Source organism: Ranitomeya variabilis, chromosome 5 (assembly GCF_051348905.1).
Source record: "Ranitomeya variabilis isolate aRanVar5 chromosome 5, aRanVar5.hap1, whole genome shotgun sequence".
In the NCBI taxonomy this organism is placed as follows: Eukaryota; Metazoa; Chordata; class Amphibia; order Anura; family Dendrobatidae; genus Ranitomeya; species Ranitomeya variabilis.
The window spans coordinates 4788592-4804922 of NC_135236.1; the positions used below are offsets into that span (position 1 = coordinate 4788592).

The following is a 16331-nucleotide window of genomic DNA, read 5'->3' on the forward strand; positions in this document are numbered from 1 at the left end:
ACAGGAGTGTAATATATAATGTACAGGAGTGTAGTATATAATGTACAGGAGTGTAATATATAATGTACAGGAGTGTAGTATATAATGTACAGGAGTGTAGTATATAATGTACAGGAGTGTAGTATATAATGTACAGGAGTGTAGTATGTAATGTACAGGAGTGTAGTATATAATGTACAGGAGTGTAGTATATAATGTACAGCAGTGTAGTATATAATGTACAGGAGTGTAGTATATAATGTACAGGAGTGTAGTATATAATGTACAGGAGTGTAGTATATAATGTACAGCAGTGTAGTATATAATGTACAGGAGTGTAGTATATAATGTACAGCAGTGTAGTATATAATGTACAGGAGTGTAGTATGTAATGTACAGGAGTGTAATATATAATGTACAGCAGTGTAGTATGTAATGTACAGGAGTGTAGTATGTAATGTACAGGAGTGTAGTATATAATGTACAGCAGTGTAGTATATAATGTACAGGAGTGTAGTATATAATGTACAGGAGTGTAGTATATAATGTACAGGAGTGTAATATATAATGTACAGGAGTGTAGTATATAATGTACAGGAGTGTAGTATATAATGTACAGGAGTGTAATATATAATGTACAGGAGTGTAGTATATAATGTACAGGAGTGTAATATATAATGTACAGGAGTGTAGTATATAATGTACAGGAGTGTAGTATGTAATGTACAGGAGTGTAATATATAATGTACAGGAGTGTAGTATATAATGTACAGGAGTGTAATATGTAATGTACAGGAGTGTAGTATATAATGTACAGGAGTGTAGTATGTAATGTACAGGAGTGTAGTATATAATGTACAGGAGTGTAGTATATAATGTACAGGAGTGTAGTATATAATGTACAGGAGTGTAGTATGTAATGTACAGGAGTGTAGTATGTAATGTACAGGAGTGTAGTATATAATGTACAGGAGTGTAGTATATAATGTACAGGAGTGTAATATATAATGTACAGGAGTGTAGTATGTAATGTACAGGAGTGTAGTATATAATGTACAGCAGTGTAGTATGTAATGTACAGGAGTGTAGTATATAATGTACAGGAGTGTAGTATATAATGTACAGGAGTGTAGTATATAATGTACAGGAGTGTAATATATAATGTACAGGAGTGTAGTATATAATGTACAGGAGTGTAGTATATAATGTACAGGAGTGTAGTATATAATGTACAGGAGTGTAGTATATAATGTACAGGAGTGTAGTATATAATGTACAGCAGTGTAGTATATAATGTACAGGAGTGTAGTATATAATGTACAGCAGTGTAGTATATAATGTACAGGAGTGTAGTATGTAATGTACAGGAGTGTAATATATAATGTACAGCAGTGTAGTATGTAATGTACAGGAGTGTAGTATGTAATGTACAGGAGTGTAGTATATAATGTACAGCAGTGTAGTATATAATGTACAGGAGTGTAGTATATAATGTACAGGAGTGTAGTATATAATGTACAGGAGTGTAGTATGTAATGTACAGGAGTGTAGTATGTAATGTACAGGAGTGTAGTATATAATGTACAGGAGTGTAGTATATAATGTACAGGAGTGTAATATATAATGTACAGGAGTGTAGTATGTAATGTACAGGAGTGTAGTATATAATGTACAGCAGTGTAGTATGTAATGTACAGGAGTGTAGTATATAATGTACAGGAGTGTAGTATATAATGTACAGGAGTGTAGTATATAATGTACAGGAGTGTAATATATAATGTACAGGAGTGTAGTATATAATGTACAGGAGTGTAGTATATAATGTACAGGAGTGTAGTATATAATGTACAGGAGTGTAGTATATAATGTACAGGAGTGTAATATGTAATGTACAGGAGTGTAGTATATAATGTACAGCAGTGTAGTATGTAATGTACAGGAGTGTAGTATATAATGTACAGGAGTGTAGTATATAATGTACAGGAGTGTAGTATATAATGTACAGGAGTGTAATATATAATGTACAGGAGTGTAGTATATAATGTACAGGAGTGTAGTATATAATGTACAGGAGTGTAATATATAATGTACAGGAGTGTAGTATATAATGTACAGGAGTGTAGTATATAATGTACAGCAGTGTAGTATGTAATGTACAGGAGTGTAGTATATAATGTACAGGAGTGTAGTATATAATGTACAGGAGTGTAGTATATAATGTACAGGAGTGTAATATATAATGTACAGGAGTGTAGTATGTAATGTACAGGAGTGTAATATATAATGTACAGGAGTGTAATATATAATGTACAGGACTGTAGTATATAATGTACAGGAGTGTAATATGTAATGTACAGGAGTGTAGTATGTAATGTACAGGAGTGTAATATATAATGTACAGGAGTGTAATATATAATGTACAGGAGTGTAATATGTAATGTACAGGAGTGTAGTATATAATGTACAGCAGTGTAATATATAATGTACAGGAGTGTAGTATATAATGTACAGGAGTGTAGTATATAATGTACAGGAGTGTAGTATATAATGTACAGGAGTGTAATATATAATGTACAGGAGTGTAGTATATAATGTACAGGAGTGTAATATATAATGTACAGGAGTGTAATATATAATGTACAGCAGTGTAATATATAATGTACAGGAGTGTAGTATATAATGTACAGGAGTGTAGTATATAATGTACAGGAGTGTAATATATAATGTACAGGAGTGTAGTATGTAATGTACAGGAGTGTAGTATATAATGTACAGGAGTGTAATATATAATGTACAGGAGTGTAGTATATAATGTACAGCAGTGTAATATATAATGTACAGGAGTGTAATATATAATGTACAGGAGTGTAATATATAATGTACAGGAGTGTAATATATAATGTACAGCAGTGTAATATATAATGTACAGGAGTGTAGTATATAATGTACAGGAGTGTAGTATATAATGTACAGGAGTGTAATATATAATGTACAGGAGTGTAGTATGTAATGTACAGGAGTGTAGTATATAATGTACAGGAGTGTAATATATAATGTACAGGAGTGTAGTATATAATGTACAGCAGTGTAATATATAATGTACAGGAGTGTAATATATAATGTACAGGAGTGTAGTATATAATGTACAGGAGTGTAGTATATAATGTACAGGAGTGTAGTATATAATGTACAGGAGTGTAGTATATAATGTACAGGAGTGTAGTATATAATGTACAGGAGTGTAATATATAATGTACAGGAGTGTAGTATATAATGTACAGGAGTGTAATATATAATGTACAGGAGTGTAATATATAATGTACAGCAGTGTAATATATAATGTACAGGAGTGTAGTATATAATGTACAGGAGTGTAGTATATAATGTACAGGAGTGTAATATATAATGTACAGGAGTGTAGTATGTAATGTACAGGAGTGTAGTATATAATGTACAGGAGTGTAATATATAATGTACAGGAGTGTAGTATATAATGTACAGCAGTGTAATATATAATGTACAGGAGTGTAATATATAATGTACAGGAGTGTAATATATAATGTACAGGAGTGTAGTATATAATGTACAGCAGTGTATTATATAATGTACAGGAGTGTAGTATATAATGTACAGGAGTGTAATATATAATGTACAGGAGTGTAGTATATAATGTACAGGAGTGTAATATATAATGTACAGGAGTGTAGTATGTAATGTACAGGAGTGTAATATGTAATGTACAGGAGTGTAGTATATAATGTACAGGAGTGTAGTATATAATGTACAGGAGTGTAATATATAATGTACAGGAGTGTAGTATATAATGTACAGGAGTGTAATATATAATGTACAGGAGTGTAGTATATAATGTACAGGAGTGTAGTATATAATGTACAGGAGTGTAGTATATAATGTACAGGAGTGTAATATATAATGTACAGGAGTGTAATATATAATGTACAGGAGTGTAATATATAATGTACAGGAGTGTAGTATGTAATGTACAGGAGTGTAGTATATAATGTACAGGAGTGTAGTATATAATGTACAGGAGTGTAATATATAATGTACAGGAGTGTAGTATATAATGTACAGGAGTGTAGTATATAATGTACAGGAGTGTAGTATATAATGTACAGCAGTGTAATATATAATGTACAGGAGTGTAGTATGTAATGTACAGGAGTGTAGTATATAATGTACAGGAGTGTAGTATATAATGTACAGGAGTGTAATATATAATGTACAGGAGTGTAGTATATAATGTACAGGAGTGTAGTATATAATGTACAGGAGTGTAATATATAATGTACAGGAGTGTAGTATATAATGTACAGGAGTGTAGTATATAATGTACAGGAGTGTAATATATAATGTACAGGAGTGTAGTATATAATGTACAGGAGTGCAGTATATAATGTACAGGAGTGTAATATATAATGTACAGGAGTGTAGTATATAATGTACAGGAGTGTAGTATATAATGTACAGGAGTGTAGTATATAATGTACAGGAGTGTAATATATAATGTACAGGAGTGTAGTATATAATGTACAGGAGTGTAGTATATAATGTACAGGAGTGTAGTATATAATGTACAGGAGTGTAGTATGTAATGTACAGGAGTGTAGTATATAATGTACAGGAGTGTAGTATATAATGTACAGGAGTGTAGTATATAATGTACAGGAGTGTAGTATATAATGTACAGGAGTGTAGTATATAATGTACAGCAGTGTAGTATATAATGTACAGCAGTGTAGTATATAATGTACAGGAGTGTAATATATAATGTACAGGAGTGTAGTATATAATGTACAGGAGTGTAGTATATAATGTACAGGAGTGTAGTATATAATGTACAGGAGTGTAGTATATAATGTACAGGAGTGTAGTATATAATGTACAGCAGTGTAGTATGTAATGTACAGGAGTGTAGTATATAATGTACAGGAGTGTAATATATAATGTACAGGAGTGTAGTATATAATGTACAGGAGTGTAGTATATAATGTACAGGAGTGTAGTATATAATGTACAGGAGTGTAGTATATAATGTACAGGAGTGTAGTATATAATGTACAGGAGTGTAGTATATAATGTACAGGAGTGTAGTATATAATGTACAGGAGTGTAGTATATAATGTACAGCAGTGTAGTATATAATGTACAGGAGTGTAGTATATAATGTACAGGAGTGTAGTATATAATGTACAGGAGTGTAGTATATAATGTACAGGAGTGTAATATGTAATGTACAGGAGTGTAGTATATAATGTACAGCAGTGTAGTATATAATGTACAGGAGTGTAATATGTAATGTACAGGAGTGTAATATATAATGTACAGGAGTGTAGTATATAATGTACAGGAGTGTAGTATATAATGTACAGGAGTGTAGTATATAATGTACAGGAGTGTAGTATATAATGTACAGGAGTGTAGTATATAATGTACAGGAGTGTAGTATATAATGTACAGGAGTGTAATATGTAATGTACAGGAGTGTAGTATATAATGTACAGCAGTGTAGTATATAATGTACAGGAGTGTAATATGTAATGTACAGGAGTGTAATATATAATGTACAGGAGTGTAGTATATAATGTACAGGAGTGTAGTATATAATGTACAGGAGTGTAGTATATAATGTACAGGAGTGTAATATGTAATGTACAGGAGTGTAGTATATAATGTACAGGAGTGTAGTATATAATGTACAGGAGTGTAGTATATAATGTACAGGAGTGTAGTATATAATGTACAGGAGTGTAATATGTAATGTACAGGAGTGTAATATATAATGTACAGGAGTGTAATATATAATGTACAGGAGTGTAATATGTAATGTACAGGAGTGTAATATGTAATGTACAGGAGTGTAGTATATAATGTACAGCAGTGTAGTATATAATGTACAGGAGTGTAATATGTAATGTACAGGAGTGTAATATATAATGTACAGGAGTGTAGTATATAATGTACAGGAGTGTAGTATATAATGTACAGGAGTGTAGTATATAATGTACAGGAGTGTAGTATATAATGTACAGGAGTGTAATATGTAATGTACAGGAGTGTAGTATATAATGTACAGGAGTGTAGTATATAATGTACAGGAGTGTAGTATATAATGTACAGGAGTGTAATATGTAATGTACAGGAGTGTAATATATAATGTACAGGAGTGTAGTATATAATGTACAGGAGTGTAGTATATAATGTACAGGAGTGTAGTATATAATGTACAGGAGTGTAATATGTAATGTACAGGAGTGTAGTATATAATGTACAGGAGTGTAGTATATAATGTACAGGAGTGTAGTATATAATGTACAGGAGTGTAGTATATAATGTACAGGAGTGTAGTATATAATGTACAGGAGTGTAATATGTAATGTACAGGAGTGTAATATATAATGTACAGGAGTGTAATATATAATGTACAGGAGTGTAATATGTAATGTACAGGAGTGTAATATGTAATGTACAGGAGTGTAGTATATAATGTACAGCAGTGTAGTATATAATGTACAGGAGTGTAATATGTAATGTACAGGAGTGTAATATATAATGTACAGGAGTGTAGTATATAATGTACAGGAGTGTAGTATATAATGTACAGGAGTGTAGTATATAATGTACAGGAGTGTAGTATATAATGTACAGGAGTGTAATATGTAATGTACAGGAGTGTAGTATATAATGTACAGGAGTGTAGTATATAATGTACAGGAGTGTAGTATATAATGTACAGGAGTGTATTATATAATGTACAGGAGTGTAGTATATAATGTACAGGAGTGTAGTATATAATGTACAGGAGTGTATTATATAATGTACAGGAGTGTAGTATATAATGTACATGAGTGTAGTATATAATGTACAGGAGTGTAGTATATAATATACAGGAGTGTAGTATATAATGTACAGGAGTGTAGTATATAATATACAGGAGTGTATTATATAATGTACAGGAGTGTAGTATATAATGTACATGAGTGTAGTATATAATATACAGGAGTGTAGTATATAATGTACAGGAGTGTAGTATATAATATACAGGAGTGTATTATGTAATGTACAGGAGTGTAATATATAATGTACAGGAGTGTAGTATATAATGTACAGGAGTGTATTATATAATGTACAGGAGTGTAGTATATAATGTACATGAGTGTAGTATATAATGTACAGGAGTGTAGTATATAATATACAGGAGTGTAGTATATAATGTACAGGAGTGTAATATATAATGTACAGGAGTGTAATATATAATGTACATGAGTGTAGTATATAATGTACAGGAGTGTAGTATATAATGTACAGGAGTGTAGTATATAATGTACAGGAGTGTAGTATATAATATACAGGAGTGTAGTATATAATGTACAGGAGTGTAATATATAATGTACAGGAGTGTAATATATAATGTACAGGAGTGTAGTATATAATGTACAGGAGTGTAGTATATAATGTACAGGAGTGTAATATATAATGTACAGGAGTGTAATATATAATGTACAGGAGTGTAGTATATAATGTACAGGAGTGTAATATATAATGTACAGGAGTGTAATATATAATGTACAGGAGTGTAATATGTAATGTACAGGAGTGTAATATGTAATGTACAGGAGTGTAATATGTAATGTACAGGAGTGTAATATATAATGTACAGGAGTGTAGTATATAATGTACAGGAGTGTAGTATATAATGTACAGGAGTGTAATATATAATGTACAGGAGTGTAATATATAATGTACAGGAGTGTAGTATATAATGTACAGGAGTGTAATATGTAATGTACAGGAGTGTAGTATGTAATGTACAGGAGTGTATTATATAATGTACAGGAGTGTAGTATATAATGTACAGGAGTGTAGTATATAATATACAGGAGTGTAGTATATAATGTACAGGAGTGTAATATATAATGTACAGGAGTGTAGTATATAATGTACAGGAGTGTAGTATATAATGTACATGAGTGTAGTATATAATGTACAGGAGTGTAATATATAATGTACAGGAGTGTAATATATAATGTACATGAGTGTAGTATATAATGTACAGGAGTGTAGTATATAATGTACAGGAGTGTAATATATAATGTACAGGAGTGTAGTATATAATATACAGGAGTGTAGTATATAATGTACAGGAGTGTATTATGTAATGTACAGGAGTGTAATATATAATGTACAGGAGTGTAGTATATAATGTACAGCAGTGTAGTATATAATGTACAGGAGTGTAGTATATAATGTACAGCAGTGTAGTATATAATGTACAGGAGTGTAGTATATAATGTACAGGAGTGTAATATATAATGTACAGGAGTGTAATATATAATGTACATGAGTGTAGTATATAATGTACAGGAGTGTAGTATATAATATACAGGAGTGTAGTATATAATGTACAGGAGTGTAGTATATAATATACAGGAGTGTAGTATATAATGTACAGGAGTGTAATATATAATGTACAGGAGTGTAATATATAATATACAGGAGTGTAGTATATAATGTACAGGAGTGTAGTATATAATGTACAGGAGTGTAGTATATAATGTACAGGAGTGTACTATATAATGTACAGGAGTGTAGTATATAATGTACAGGAGTGTAGTATATAATGTACAGGAGTGTAATATATAATGTACAGGAGTGTAATATATAATGTACATGAGTGTAGTATATAATGTACAGGAGTGTAGTATATAATATACAGGAGTGTAGTATATAATGTACAGGAGTGTAGTATATAATATACAAGAGTGTAGTATATAATGTACAGGAGTGTAGTATATAATGTACAGGAGTGTACTATATAATGTACAGGAGTGTAGTATATAATGTACAGGAGTGTAATATATAATGTACAGGAGTGTAATATATAATATACAGGAGTGTAGTATATAATGTACAGGAGTGTAATATATAATGTACAGGAGTGTAATATATAATGTACAGGAGTGTAGTATATAATGCACAGGAGTGTAGTATATAATATACAGGAGTGTAGTATATAATGTACAGGAGTGTAGTATATAATGTACAGGAGTGTAGTATATAATGTACAGGAGTGTAGTATATAATATACAGGAGTGTAGTATATAATGTACAGGAGTGTAATATATAATGTACAGGAGTGTAGTATGTAATGTACAGGAGTGTATTATATAATGTACAGGAGTGTAGTATATAATGTACAGGAGTGTAGTATATAATATACAGGAGTGTAGTATATAATGTACAGGAGTGTAATATATAATGTACAGGAGTGTAGTATATAATGTACAGGAGTGTAGTATATAATGTACATGAGTGTAGTATATAATGTACAGGAGTGTAATATATAATGTACAGGAGTGTAATATATAATGTACATGAGTGTAGTATATAATGTACAGGAGTGTAGTATATAATGTACAGGAGTGTAATATATAATGTACAGGAGTGTAGTATATAATATACAGGAGTGTAGTATATAATGTACAGGAGTGTATTATGTAATGTACAGGAGTGTAATATATAATGTACAGGAGTGTAGTATATAATGTACAGCAGTGTAGTATATAATGTACAGGAGTGTAGTATATAATGTACAGCAGTGTAGTATATAATGTACAGGAGTGTAGTATATAATGTACAGGAGTGTAATATATAATGTACAGGAGTGTAATATATAATGTACATGAGTGTAGTATATAATGTACAGGAGTGTAGTATATAATATACAGGAGTGTAGTATATAATGTACAGGAGTGTAGTATATAATATACAGGAGTGTAGTATATAATGTACAGGAGTGTAATATATAATGTACAGGAGTGTAATATATAATATACAGGAGTGTAGTATATAATGTACAGGAGTGTAGTATATAATATACAGGAGTGTAATATATAATGTACAGGAGTGTAGTATATAATGTACAGGAGTGTAGTATATAATGTACAGGAGTGTAGTATATAATGTACAGGAGTGTAGTATATAATGTACAGGAGTGTAATATATAATGTACAGGAGTGTAATATATAATGTACATGTGTGTAGTATATAATGTACAGGAGTGTAGTATATAATATACAGGAGTGTAGTATATAATGTACAGGAGTGTAGTATATAATATACAGGAGTGTAGTATATAATGTACAGGAGTGTAATATATAATGTACAGGAGTGTAATATATAATGTACAGGAGTGTAGTATATAATGTACAGGAGTGTAATATATAATGTACAGGAGTGTAATATATAATATACAGGAGTGTAGTATATAATGTACAGGAGTGTAATATATAATGTACAGGAGTGTAATATATAATGTACAGGAGTGTAATATGTAATGTACAGGAGTGTAGTATATAATGTACAGGAGTGTAGTATATAATGTACAGGAGTGTAGTATATAATATACAGGAGTGTAGTATATAATGTACAGGAGTGTAGTATATAATGTACAGGAGTGTAGTATATAATGTACAGGAGTGTAGTATATAATATACAGGAGTGTAGTATATAATGTACAGGAGTGTAATATATAATGTACAGGAGTGTAATATATAATGTACAGGAGTGTAGTATATAATGTACAGGAGTGTAGTATATAATGTACAGGAGTGTAATATATAATGTACAGGAGTGTAATATATAATATACAGGAGTGTAGTATATAATGTACAGGAGTGTAATATATAATGTACAGGAGTGTAGTATATAATGTACAGGAGTGTAATATGTAATCTACAGGAGTGTAATATATAATGTACAGGAGTGTAGTATGTAATGTACAGGAGTGTAATATATAATATACAGGAGTGTAGTATATAATGTACAGGAGTGTAGTATATAATGTACAGGAGTGTAATATATAATGTACAGGAGTGTAATATATAATGTACAGGAGTGTAATATGTAATGTACAGGAGTGTAATATATAATGTACAGGAGTGTAATATATAATGTACAGGAGTGTAGTATATAATGTACAGGAGTGTAGTATATAATATACAGGAGTGTAGTATATAATGTACAGGAGTGTAGTATATAATGTACAGGAGTGTAGTATATAATATATAGGAGTGTAGTATATAATGTACAGGAGTGTAGTATATAATGTACAGGAGTGTAGTATATAATGTACAGGAGTGTAGTATATAATATACAGGAGTGTAGTATATAATGTACAGGAGTGTAGTATATAATATACAGGAGTGTAATATATAATGTACAGGAGTGTAGTATATAATGTACAGGAGTGTAATATATAATGTACAGGAGTGTAATATATAATGTACAGGAGTGTAATATATAATGTACAGGAGTGTAGTATATAATGTACAGGAGTGTAGTATATAATGTACAGGAGTGTAATATATAATGTACAGGAGTGTAATATATAATATACAGGAGTGTAGTATATAATGTACAGGAGTGTAGTATATAATATATAGGAGTGTAGTATATAATGTACAGGAGTGTAGTATATAATGTACAGGAGTGTAGTATATAATGTACAGGAGTGTAGTATATAATATACAGGAGTGTAATATATAATGTACAGGAGTGTAGTATATAATGTACAGGAGTGTAATATATAATGTACAGGAGTGTAATATATAATGTACAGGAGTGTAATATATAATGTACAGGAGTGTAGTATATAATGTACAGGAGTGTAGTATATAATGTACAGGAGTGTAATATATAATGTACAGGAGTGTAATATATAATATACAGGAGTGTAGTATATAATGTACAGGAGTGTAATATATAATGTACAGGAGTGTAATATATAATGTACAGGAGTGTAATATATAATGTACAGGAGTGTAGTATATAATGTACAGGAGTGTAGTATATAATGTACAGGAGTGTAATATATAATGTACAGGAGTGTAATATATAATGTACAGGAGTGTAGTATATAATATACAGGAGTGTAGTATATAATGTACAGGAGTGTAGTATATAATGTACAGGAGTGTAGTATATAATGTACAGGAGTGTAGTATATAATGTACAGCAGTGTAGTATATAATATACAGGAGTGTAGTATATAATGTACAGCAGTGTAGTATATAATGTACAGGAGTGTAATATATAATGTACAGGAGTGTAATATATAATGTACAGGAGTGTAATATATAATGTACAGGAGTGTAATATATAATGTACAGGAGTGTAGTATATAATGTACAGGAGTGTAGTATATAATGTACAGGAGTGTAATATATAATGTACAGGAGTGTAATATATAATATACAGGAGTGTAGTATATAATGTACAGGAGTGTAATATATAATGTACAGGAGTGTAGTATATAATGTACAGGAGTGTAATATATAATGTACAGGAGTGTAATATATAATGTACAGGAGTGTAGTATGTAATGTACAGGAGTGTAATATATAATGTACAGGAGTGTAATATATAATATACAGGAGTGTAGTATATAATGTACAGGAGTGTAATATATAATGTACAGGAGTGTAGTATATAATGTACAGGAGTGTAGTATATAATGTACAGCAGTGTAGTATATAATGTACAGGAGTGTAGTATATAATGTACAGGAGTGTAGTATATAATATACAGGAGTGTAGTATATAATGTACAGGAGTGTAGTTTATAATGTACAGGAGTGTAATATATAATGTACAGGAGTGTAGTATATAATGTACAGGAGTGTAGTATATAATGTACAGGAGTGTAATATATAATGTACAGGAGTGTAATATATAATATACAGGAGTGTAATATATAATGTACAGGAGTGTAGTATATAATGTACAGGAGTGTAGTATATAATGTACAGGAGTGTATTATGTAATGTACAGGAGTGTAATATATAATGTACAGGAGTGTAGTATATAATGTACAGCAGTGTAGTATATAATGTACAGGAGTGTAGTATATAATGTACAGGAGTGTAGTATATAATGTACAGCAGTGTAGTATATAATGTACAGGAGTGTAGTATATAATGTACAGGAGTGTAGTATATAATATACAGGAGTGTAGTATATAATGTACAGGAGTGTAGTATATAATGTACAGGAGTGTAATATATAATGTACAGGAGTGTAATATATAATGTACAGGAGTGTAATATATAATGTACAGGAGTGTAATATATAATGTACAGGAGTGTAATATGTAATGTACAGGAGTGTAGTATATAATGTACAGGAGTGTAGTATATAATGTACAGGAGTGTAGTATATAATGTACAGGAGTGTAATATATAATGTACAGCAGTGTAGTATATAATGTACAGGAGTGTAATATATAATGTACAGGAGTGTAGTATATAATGTACAGGAGTGTAATATATAATGTACAGGAGTGTAGTATATAATGTACAGGAGTGTAATATATAATGTACAGGAGTGTAGTATATAATGTACAGGAGTGTAATATATAATGTACAGGAGTGTAGTATATAATGTACAGGAGTGTAGTATATAATGTACAGGAGTGTAGTATATAATGTACAGGAGTGTAATATATAATGTACAGGAGTGTAGTATATAATGTACAGGAGTGTAGTATATAATGTACAGGAGTGTAATATATAATGTACAGGAGTGTAATATATAATGTACAGGAGTGTAGTATATAATGTACAGGAGTGTAATATATAATGTACAGGAGTGTAATATATAATGTACAGGAGTGTAAGATATAATGTACAGGAGTGTAGTATATAATGTACAGGAGTGTAGTATATAATGTACAGGAGTGTAATATATAATGTACAGGAGTGTAGTATATAATGTACAGGAGTGTAATATATAATGTACAGGAGTGTAGTATGTAATGTACAGGAGTGTAATATATAATGTACAGGAGTGTAATATATAATGTACAGGAGTGTAAGATATAATGTACAGGAGTGTAGTATATAATGTACAGGAGTGTAGTATATAATGTACAGGAGTGTAATATATAATGTACAGGAGTGTAATATATAATGTACAGGAGTGTAATATATAATGTACAGGAGTGTAGTATATAATGTACAGGAGTGTAATATATAATGTACAGGAGTGTAATATATAATGTACAGGAGTGTAAGATATAATGTACAGGAGTGTAGTATATAATGTACAGGAGTGTAGTATATAATGTACAGGAGTGTAATATATAATGTACAGGAGTGTAGTATATAATGTACAGGAGTGTAATATCACTGATGAACTGTGACCTCTTCCTCTGGTGACATATGTCGGCCACCTGTAATGGGGTCTCTTACCTTCGCTGTCTGGGGGTCTCCTCTCTGGGTGATGATGGCCTCTGTCTCCAGCACACGTGTCTGCTCTCACTTTCGTTTCTCACTTCCCCTCCTAATTTCCTGGGGCTCTTCCCTCCCCTCCGCTGATGTGTCTGTTCCTGTACACAAACCTCAATGCCAAAAACTGCAGCTCAACCACCAGCGCCCACATCACAGCCCTAATATTACTGCGGCGACCACCGAGCACCCACATTACAGGGTCTCCCATCTGCACCCATGTGGCATCCTGCAGAGCAGCGAGCCCACCACATGCACCCCCATAAAGGCTCATCACCTGGTCACACACAATGTATCTGGATCTCAGCTCTGGATGGTGGACAAGAGACCCTGACTCATCAGCCATAGTCTCCTCCGAGAAGTTTTTATACTCCAGATTTCCAACTTCCCACTCCATTCTTTTCCACCACAACATTTCTGTATTGTACACTTTTCTCTACTAAGTCTTCATCTCCTCCTTCCTCTCACCCATTCTTCATCATCTCCTCCTTCCTCTCACCCAATCTTCATCATCTCCTCCTTCCTCTCCCCACTCTTCATTTCCTCCTTCCTCTCCCCCACTCTTCATCATCTCTTCCTTCATCTCCCCACTCCTCTCTTTATCATCTCCCCCCTCGTCTCTCTCCTCTTCCTCATCTCTTTCCTCTCCCCCCTTTCTTCGTCATCTCCTCCTTCCTCTCACCCAATCTTCATCATCTCCTCCGTCCTCTCCCTCACTCTTCATCATCTCCTCCTTCATCTCCACCACTCTTCACCATCTCCTCCTTCATCTCCACCACTATTCATCATCTCCTCCTTTCTCTCCACCACTCTTCATCATCTCTTCCTTCCTCTCCCCCACTCGTCTCTTCATTTCCTCCTTCCTCTCCCCCACTCTTCATCATCTCTTCCTTCATCTCCCCACTCCTCTCTTTATCATCTCCCCCCTCGTCTCTCTCCTCTTCCTCATCTCTTTCCTCTCCCCCCTTTCTTCGTCATCTCATCCTTCCTCTCCCTACTCTTCATCATCCCCACCTCCTGTCCCCCACGCTTCATCATCTCCTTCCTTTCCCTCCTCTTCATCATCTCCTCCTTTTTCTCCCCCACTCTGCATCATCCCTCGCCTACTCTCCCCCCTCTTCGTCATCTCCTCCTTCCTCTCACCCCTCTTTTAATCTCCCTCCCCTTCTCGCCCCTCTTCATCTCCCCCCTCGTCTCTCTCCTCTTCCTCATCTATTTCCTCTCTCCCCTTTCTTTGTCATCTCCTCCTTCCGCTCCCCACTCTTTGTCATCTCCTCCTTCCTCTCACCCCTCTTTTAATCTCCCTCCCCTTCTCGCCCCTCTTCATCTCCTCCCTCGTCTCTCTCCTCTTCCTCATCTCTTTCCTCTCTCCCCTTTCTTTGTCATCTCCTCCTTCCGCTCCCGCACTCTTCATCATCCCCCGCCTCCTCTCCCCCACTCTTCATCCTCTCCTCCTTCCTCTCCCCCCCTCTTCGTCATCTCCTCCTTCCTCTCCCCCACTCTTCGTCATCTCCTCCTTCCTCTCCCCCTCTTCGTCATCTCCTCCTTCCTCTCACCCCTCTTTTAATCTCCCTCCCCTTCTCGCCCCTCTTCATCTCCTCCCTCGTCTCTCTCCTCTTCATCATCTCTTTCCTCTCTCCCCTTTCTTTGTCATCTCTTCCTTCCTCTCCCGCACTCTTCATCATCCCCCGCCTCCTCTCCCCCACTCTTCATCCTCTCCTCCTTCCTCTCCCCCCCTCTTCGTCATCTCCTCCTTCCTCTCCCCCACTCTTCGTCATCTCCTCCTTCCTCTCCCCCTCTTCGTCATCTCCTCCTTCCTCTCACCCCTCTTTTCATCTCCCTCCCCTTCTCGCCCCTCTTCCTCGTCTCCCCCTCGTCTCTCTCTTCCTCATCTCTTTCCTCTCCCCCCTTTCTTCGTCATCTCATCCTTCCTCTCCCTACTCTTCATCATCCCCACCTCCTCTCCCCCACGCTTCATCATCTCCTTCCTTTCCCTCCTCTTCGTCATCTCCTCCTTTTTCTCCCCCACTCTGCATCATCCCTGCCT

General features: G+C 33.4%; 1 protein-coding gene across 1 annotated transcript in view; it reads right to left on the minus strand.

The window, feature by feature from the left end:
• LOC143774147 (cornifelin homolog) overlaps nucleotides 1-14358 on the minus strand; it is a 66574-nt gene extending 52216 nt beyond the window's left edge. The window contains exon 1 of the mRNA XM_077261483.1: nucleotides 14249-14358. The gene's annotated coding sequence lies outside the window, so the exon portion shown is untranslated. The remainder of the gene's footprint in view (nucleotides 1-14248) is intronic.
• Nucleotides 14359-16331: the final 1973 nt, after the last annotated feature.